Source organism: Rhinatrema bivittatum, chromosome 4 (assembly GCF_901001135.1).
Source record: "Rhinatrema bivittatum chromosome 4, aRhiBiv1.1, whole genome shotgun sequence".
Classification (NCBI taxonomy): domain Eukaryota; kingdom Metazoa; phylum Chordata; class Amphibia; order Gymnophiona; family Rhinatrematidae; genus Rhinatrema; species Rhinatrema bivittatum.
The window spans coordinates 9,963,934-9,971,227 of record NC_042618.1 but is presented as its reverse complement, the minus strand read 5'-3'; the positions used below and the strand labels follow the sequence as shown (position 1 = coordinate 9,971,227).

Below are 7,294 nucleotides of genomic sequence, written 5' to 3'. Positions count from 1 at the left end.
AGCATTCCCGTGCGTACCGGCAGATATGCGCGTGGCCGGGCCGATTCGAAAATGCACTGGGCGCGTGCACGGCCCGGCCACTTGCACACCTCCCGGTATTATATTTGCACGCGTTAGTCTTCTATTTACAAGTCACTACTAAAAGTATTATTAAGTGCTCACGTCGTGTGGTGTTCGTTCTGTGTGTCCTGCTGCCAGGTGTAAAAGGTGACGTCATCAGCCATGGTAATTAGCGAAGCACCCTAGGGTGCTAGTATCTGGGACCTGAGGAGGACATAGTGATTGGCCAAGGGGTGGGCTTAGAGAAGCCATATAAACGCGGGAATAGAGAGAGACGCCGGATTTGAAAGTGAAGGCGCCGCTCACGCGAAAGTTTCGGATGCAGCATCAGTAAGTACAATACACTTGAATAGTGGTTTTAGCATTAGTCATATTTATATAAGATGGCAATAATCGTCCATTTAAATGTTTTGGTAGGAGTTTAAGTGCTTTTCTGAATGGCGAACCTGTGAACCGAGACAGCAAAAGGGTTTCCCGTGGCCCCTGAAGCAGGCGGAGAATCTGCCGAAACATGGCCCATGTCGGGCAAGCAGAAGCGGACCCCGATCAGCAGCGGCAAAAAAAACCCATTAAGTTAAGTGGTACTTTAAAATAAGACATTCACTACTTAAATCGGGTCAGCCTGCAAAACGGGAGCGCCATCAAGCACTAATCTTAAACAAACATATAGAAAAAATAAAAAAGAGAAAAAAGAGATTTTCAAACATAATAAAGAATAAACACGCGGTAAGCTAGCTCACAGGGTCAAGCCAAGATACAGGCTGACGCTACGCTGGCCACCGCACAAAAGAAACCACACAACAAGGGGTTCCCTTGAATGGTTGTTGAGGTGTAAAAGGGGGGCTCAGGTTTTTTTGGGGACAGCACAGGACTCATCTCTCTCAGTATTAAGAAACCTACACCGTCTCTCACAGGCAGGTTTTACTCGCCAGTGAAAAACAACCTCTCCCTTTTTTGGAAGCCCGAACAAAAGACGGAGCCCCTCGCTGACAGGATCCCGGAAAAGGGAAGTCCTTTTTCCCGAAAACCATTCTGCGTTGAAGCACCGGAGCAGGGGGGCTCCACAGTGTACACAGGTTAGGGCCAAGACCTTTCCCACTGCTGCTCAGACCTGCTGAGAGCCGGCCCCACCTGCCTGACAGACAAACACTGGAAGTCAGAGCAAACAAAGGCCTCCTTTACTAACCACAGACTAAATCAGGCCCCCAAACCGTTTCTGTCAAATATTGCTTCTTCAGGGACTCTTGGGCTTCCTCTACAATAGGCAGATCTGCAAATTGTCTGCAGTCAGAACAGCAGCAGCTCAGCTCGGGTTTCCAGTGCGTTCGCTCTGGTTTTATCAGTTGACCTGGCTTTGGTGAAATGTTTTAAAGATGTTTTGCTCCTCTTACCGAACAAAATGCTTGCAAGCTGTCGCACGGGTGGTCCTTTCACGAATCCGACCAGTGTCCAGCTGCAAGGGGGCCGAGAGCTCGGCAGGCATTCCAGAAAAACAGCCTGCATAAACATCTTTCATCAGATAATCACCAAAGGGACGCTGCAATTCGTTTAATGGGAAGCTTTAATTTGCTAAAGCTCCATCCTGACGCTAGAGCAAAGAGCCTGCTTCCCCCCCCCCCAAGTGAAGAGCCAGGATTTCTGTGGTACCTAGATTAATGCTTCTGTGGCGTGAAAATCATCATTAAACAATCTCATTATCTCTGTTTGAATGAATAAGTAATGATGCAGAAGCAGCACTTTTTTTTTTTCATGCAGATGGTATATTAGCCTGCACCCAGGGTAATGTTGATGATGGTGCTTCTTTTAGTGTGGGTAATGCCATTAAACTTTGCATTGCTTCATTTCCACTGTACTTTATATCTTAGTTCTCTATCTACACTCAGCATCTCCCATTAGATCTCTCCCCCCCCCCCCTCTCTCTCTTAACAGTGTTTAACTTCAGCTTCTTTACATTGATAAACATTGATTTACAATATTGCTATGTGTCTATAATATCTCTTTATTATATGATGTCTCGGACGTTTTCTTCCCATTAATTATTTTATAGACCATCTACTTATTAAACTAACTTATGTAAAGTATGCACTTGCTTCAAGCTAGCTAATGAATCACACATTTTATCTCTCTCTATCTATCTATCCATCTTACCCACCATATCTGTTTGCCTGCTCATTTATAAATGTCTATCCTAACTATGCCCTCTTTAGATAAACTAGAATGTTCTCACTTTCTCCTCAGTCCCTTCACCCTATCCCCGTCACCCCAAATCTCGAAAGCTCAAGCAGCAGGTGGACTGCTTCTTGTCGAGTACTTTGGGTGCAGAAACCCAAGGAAGCAGCCGGGTGTGCAAAAAATGATGTGCACCATCCAGAAGAGGGAGACCGCAGGGTGATTGTGCCTGAAGATCTCAAGGCAGCGAAGAAGGTGTAATAAGACAGTGGCCAAAGCCAGAGGGATGCTGGATTGAAGGCGTAACCAGTAGAAAAAAAAAAAGGAGGTGTTAATGCCCCTGTACAGGTCATTGGTGAGACCTCTTCTAGATTACAGTGTCCATTTCTGGAGGCCATCACTCCAAAAGGATATAGATAGGCTGGAGGAGGTTGGATTAAGTAGAGGATCATGAATAGAACCAATGGAAAATAAAACAAAAAGTTACTTGGAAAAGAGGAAATGCTCTACAAGTGGTCAAGCTCCTATGGCTGGCAACTGGGATAAATCCTTGCAGTGTGGACAGGAATATTATCTGGGCAGAGTGGATAGAATGGCTGATATGGTGTCTGTTGTCAGCTACAAAATTTCTATGTTAAATCACGACATTGCAAATAATTCAAGGATAAAATAACATTTACAGGTTAAATATCCCTTCATTTCCCTAACCCCTTTCAAATCTGTTTAGTGGTTTTCTTGCACGTTTTTCAGGAGAGACCGTGTAATTTAATCTGTGTCTGTGACATCAGACTAGTGCCTGAAGCATCGTCTGCTGCCATAATGTTGCTTTGTAGTAGAAGAAAAATTAAAAAGTAAAACATTCCTGACTAGCATAACCATCTCTGCTGTTACAGAGATAAATCCTGGGGTAGATCATGGGGATTGTTCTTCTCTTTCATATGTCAGATTGAGGCAAGATTCCCCCATACATAAATCCTTGAGCACCAGTGAACAACCCTTGGTTCTCTGGTGACTTTCTGATGGCATAAGCCTGTCTCCAAACAGGATTGTGTAGTTACAAAACAGAGTCGTTTCCATATCACGTATATTTGCCCGTTTTATCAAATGCTGCATTCAGTACACATGATATTACTAAAGGCAGACTGTACTGATAAAGTCAGAGATTGGTGTATAATCTTTCACAGCACCCTGCTTTATAAAAGATGGGATGTTTAGGCGCCTTGAATATGCCTTTTGTTGAGGTTCTAGATCATATCTAACCAGTTCTCCAAGGAGAATTACTTTGTTTTCACCCTTCTGGCTGCTGCTGCTCAAAAATAATATATATTGTAAAGCCGAAACCATCCTTTCCCTAGCAATGACATTATCAGATGGTGGGCTCGTAACTGCTTGATGATTTTGTAAGCAGGCAAAAATGGAGCCTGAGGTGATTGAGCTGGTTTCGTCGAGAGGCAGCCATGTTGGCACAGAAGTTATTCTAGCTGAAATACTTTACAGATATAACCTGAGGATTACAATCTTGCTGATAGCACCTGATACAACCATTTTATTTGCAGGTGTCTGGTATAAGAGGCTTGGGGAAGCGAAGCCCTTCAAAAGCCAGGAATTCTGGGTCCTAAAAAGCACTCTTCTTTTTAGTCTGGTTGCCATTTTCCTCCTTGTAGGCTGAGTACACAGCAGACATTAGGATGGAGACTGAGTAGGGAGGAAGCTCTTGGGTGGATGATGATAATTTTCCACCTCTGATTGGTTCTGGCCAGCAGAATCATCCAATCAGCAGTAAGAGGTGGGCAAACAGCCTCCAACTCCTGCAGGGTCTACCAGAAGAAAGCAAGAGATTGGGTATGTGACTGTGAGAGTGGGAGCACAGAGAGAGGATTGTGTGCCTGTGATTGCATGGTTAGGGCAAAGAGAGAAGAAAGAACAAGAGATTTTGTGTGTGTGTGGGAGAGAGAGAGAGAGCGTGACTGTGAGGGTAGGTCATAGAGGAGAGAGAGAGCAAGAGAAATAGTGAAAGAAAGACTAGGAAGAAGGAAAAATGCAGGAGAAGGTGACAGAAAAGGAAGGAAGAGAAAATATTAAAGTAGCCCTGCAAAGGAAAGAGAAAAAGAAAGAACCGAATAGAAAACAAAAAAGTATACCAGAAAGAGAGAACCAAAAAAAGAAGACAAGGAAAGAGAATGAGAATAAAGGAGGCAAAGCCAGAGAAGCAAGTCAGAGTCACCAAACGCTGGAAACTATTTTATGATGCGATAGAGAATATTAATTAAAAATGATATGTTCTTTGGAAAGGGTTTGGAGGAAGAGAAAAATATGTGCAGCCTCCCCCCTCTCCACTGCTTCAGCCTCCCAAAACAAGTGGATCACCAGCCACCTGTGCCCAGAATACTGCAGAAAGAAATTTAAAAGGGGAAGTAAGCTGTATTGTATGTTTTCATCAAATCTTGGTGACTAGAAAAGATATGGACAGAGTTGTGGCAGTCAACAGGAGAATTTTCAAAATCTTTTGGAATGAATATGTTGCGTCCGTTGGACTCAGACGACTTCGTCCCACATACCTCACCTCAATATTCGCTTTCTCCACCAGCCTCGGGAAAATGGCGACCGCCGCGTCTGCTTGCCACATTCTCCGGCGTCCCCGGAACGGCTATGGCAAGGCATTCCGCCATGATTCACCTGAGGGCCTCCTAGGGTGCGCACGCTACCCACGTATTTATTCCAACATTGGCGCGAACCTCGGGGGCGTCCCCCTCGAGTGACGTCACAACATCCGGGTATTTAGCCTGCCCATTTGCTGACTGACTTTGAGTTAGCATGGATTGGATTCGTCCGGTGTAAGCTCCTCGGGGGGCCCTATGCTTCTTTCCTGGTGCCTATCCAGTATCCAGATACTCGCTCCTCGAGGGCCTGAGTTGTCTACCTTGGTGCCTGCTACCAATACGTCTATCTGCTGGGAACTCCACTATTACAGCTACAAGAGTTGTGAGTAAACTAACATTTACCAGTCTGTCTCACCAACAGCTCCTCATTGAAAACCTGCATCGGAGCTCCCTACACCACCATTGTGGGACGGGTCTCCTCAGCCGAGGACCCAAGACTGCTGCTGCAGGAATCTGCTCACTACTGCCACCTCTGGTGAACTCTACAAGCTGTACAATAAAAACTATCTCTGTGTTTGTACATCTGAGTCTAGCCTGGTACTGCAGTTCCCCGTGGGGCTCCTCCCCATGGGAGTGGCCATCACTGCAGCACCTAAGAATCCACCAAACACCTCAAAACCTTAACAGAATACCATAACCTTATGAGATGAGATTTAAGAACCTAAATATATATGCATGCCAGAGGAGGAAGAAGATGGATTCATAATATGAGACTGGTTGGGAGTAAATCTAGGCATAGGAAAGTATTTCTTCATAGAAAGGATGGGGGTGCATAGAGCAGTCTCCCAGTGGAAATGGCGCGCATAAAACCAGTAATAAAATTCAAGAAAGTCTGAGACAGGCACAGAGGATTGTCAGCATTGTGAAAGTGAAGGTATAGCTGGAGACCATAACAACCCCTGACTAAGATGTGAAAACTATCATGTCATGCTAATTATCCATACTCTTTGCCTATGCACTAGTTCAATTTTAATATGCACTAGAAAAATTTCCTTGATAGATATTAATGCCTACCTTTGAATACCACCTCTGTTACCAATATTTGGGCTAGATTCATCAAACTATTCCATGCGATAGGAAGAGGGGTGTGTTTTATTGTAATAGCTTATTTATCGCAGTATGTTATCTTAGCACTTCACATAGGTATGAGAGAGAGAGAGAGAGACAGACTAGCTATAAGGTACACATAGTAGTTAGGTATTTATACCTCTATAGGAGGCCCACCTAGTTACTCGATGTGAGGAAACTCACAAAACAATGAGATTTGTACAATGTTCTTTCCACCTAGCTTGATGGACTCTCTACCTGGGTAACTTCAAGCTAGGTTGGGAGAACATTGTACAAATCTCATCTTTGGTTGAGTTTCCTCACTCCGAAGGACATCAAGTCTTCACAAGAGTGTACAGTTCTGTTCGTACGTTTCACTCTGAATGTCAAAGTTGGCCCTAACCCCTACACTAATACTTAAACCTCACTTCGAATAACTAGGTGGGTCTCCTCAGAGGTATAAATACCTAACTACTATGAGGGCCTTATAGCTAGTCTCTCTCTCTCTCTCTCTCCCTCTCTCCTAAAAATGCTATGTGTGAAAACATTGCAAAGTGCAATAAAGCCATGTTGCACAGTGTAATGCAAATGAAAAAGGTGTAGTTATTTGCTGGGATAAAACTGTGCAATATGGCTTTGCAATTTGTGAAGCCAACCCACTTGGCCAGAAATCCTGCCCCAAACTCTACCCCCTTTTCTAAATTAGTATCGCACCATGTGTTATGGTGCTTTTCGCATGTGAAAAGCCCATAACGTGGCTTGGAAAATAACCCCCTTTGTTTGTTGAGTTTTAACTATGAATGTCACTTTGTAAACCATTGTGATCTATACATGGAACGCCGGTATATAAAATGTCAAAATAAATAAATAATATAGTAGATGATGGCAATTAAAGACCAATTGGCCCAAGTAGTCTGCCCTTTTGTTATTCAGTTTACTGCATTTAATAAAACATCTTTCTTTCCATAAAAGAAAAACCAAGGCAATGTTCAATTAAAAGAAGCAATATCTAACAAAAATATCTAAATAAAAAAATAAAAAAATTGTGCAGTAAATATTAAAAAAACAATAAACGTAAAAACATAAATGTAAAATAAGACAAAGACACATCTAATTCTGTTGGTGCTAGCCTAGCACCTCCACTGGTAGACTGTCTCAGGCCTTGTCATCTTCCTTTGTGATATTTACAAGTCCCATATTGTAATCAAACACTCATGTTCCCTACCATGTAAGGTCTGCAGTGCCACGGCAGGTAGGGAACATGAGCAGATTAGAGGGTCCTTGATGTGTTCCTCTGCTGTCATGTCTTGAAGCACTGAAACATGACATCAGAAAAAGACCATATGGCCTCTAGTCTG

At 43.5% G+C, this 7,294-nt stretch overlaps 1 long non-coding RNA gene across 1 annotated transcript; it reads left to right on the top strand.

Moving 5' to 3' along the window:
• The first annotated feature begins 246 nt into the window (after positions 1-246).
• Positions 247-849, top strand: LOC115089284. The gene is made up of 2 exons (XR_003856038.1): positions 247-390; positions 478-849. It is a non-coding gene; the product is annotated as an uncharacterized LOC115089284 (long non-coding RNA).
• Positions 850-7,294: the final 6,445 nt, after the last annotated feature.